The sequence below is a fragment of the Canis lupus genome, chromosome 6, assembly GCF_003254725.2.
Source record: "Canis lupus dingo isolate Sandy chromosome 6, ASM325472v2, whole genome shotgun sequence".
NCBI lineage: Eukaryota > Metazoa > Chordata > Mammalia > Carnivora > Canidae > Canis > Canis lupus.
In genome coordinates, this window is record NC_064248.1 from 43,343,960 (window position 1) to 43,345,554 (window position 1,595).

Genomic DNA, 1,595 nt, shown 5'->3' on the forward strand with positions numbered 1-1,595 from the left:
AATACCACTAGATTTTTCCTTTGTTCTACAGTCTTGTGTCAGTCCAGCCAATCACGAGTCACTATTTTTCTGGCTGTTGCCATACTGAATTTTCTGAATAAACCCAGGCAACCACATTTTAACCACAATGATAAAATACTTTTTTTTTTTTTTTTTTAATTCTGTAGGCAAAGGGCCACGTCAGTAGGAGGGTTTGACATACGGATCATGTTTATCCTTTGATCATCTGTCATTTTGTTAGAAGAAAGCATATGCCATCCTTTGCTCTGTTTCTAAAATAGATTCAGAGGAAGTGAGGAATTAATCTTAACCTTAAACACATTGAGCCCAGTATTTCCTATCCAACTGCAGAATGCACTATCTAGTTTCCTACACCTCGCCCTTGCTAAGTTTAGGTCCTCTGGGCCAGCTGTTAAGAAGGAAAAAAGGGGGAAGGGAACGTTGCTTTAGATGGATAAGGCCCTGCACTGCTCATTATCACTCCTGGCTTATTTCCTCACTGCTCCATTTCCCATTCCCTACCCTGACAGAGCCAAGCAGGACCAGAGCTAATGACCCTGGTGATTTTTCAGACATTTGTTCCAAAATGGGATTGGCACGGGTCTCCTTCTTACCGCGCTCCACTTTATTGCTATGTACAGTCAGCCCCTCTGTGATGTACATCTTGCCCATCTTGGGACTTTCTAGAGAAGCCAAGTTTTGCCTTGCTGTTTGAAAAGCGATGCTGACAAGAGAGGCTCCTAGTCTATCTTCAACTCACCTGCTCGGCTCGTAGGTGGAGCTGGTGCTGAGCAGCAGCATTTGGAGAACTTGTGTTCTCAGATTTTTCTTGATTAAAGTGAAAGCTGCTAAGGTGAGTGGCTTTGCAGACAATTCAGTCAACGTTCTTCAACTTTTCAAGACAATGAAGCGACTGCTGTTGCAGATGGAGGCTCTCATTCTGCTCCGAGCTCAGCACCCAGAGCTGGCTCATGACGAGTGCTCAGTAAATGCTTTGGAAGCTGAACTCGAGCTAGTGTTTGGGGGTCCCTCGGGGCACAGGTGAGCGGGGCTCCCCGGGCCTGTCGGGGAGGGGCTGCCCGGCTTCTTTCACCCCTCGAGCCTGCTGCCCCTGGATGCCCAGGCCCTGGGCCAGAGCAGGCCTCTGCTCCCCATGGGCCTGGCAGCTCGGCCCCGGCTCGGCGGGTGGTGAAACCTGGTGAGAATATTTATGAAATGAGCCTTGTGAAGGAAAAGTAACTATGAAAAATCTCCTGCATCCAATGAAATCAAAACTGCCTTTTCCCCTCTGTTTGTGGAAAATTTAAAAACTCTCATAAAGACTGAGCACAGAGGGACATGGTGAACACTCGTGTACCCATCACGGAGCTCCAAGTGCTGTCTGGTTTTCCCTAGATTCTCTCACGAACATCTTCCGTTCTGCGGGCTGGTGTGAGAGCCACTTTGCTTGACATCCTGTGAGTTCTAGTCTTTCCATATCGCTTAGGCTAAAATAGGATTTCATAAGTGAAAACTTTACTACCGAGTCTTTGGTTGTGATGCCCTATTTTTAGGTCCTGGGACTGGCGGTTCCAGAATGTTTCAATTAAATGCTA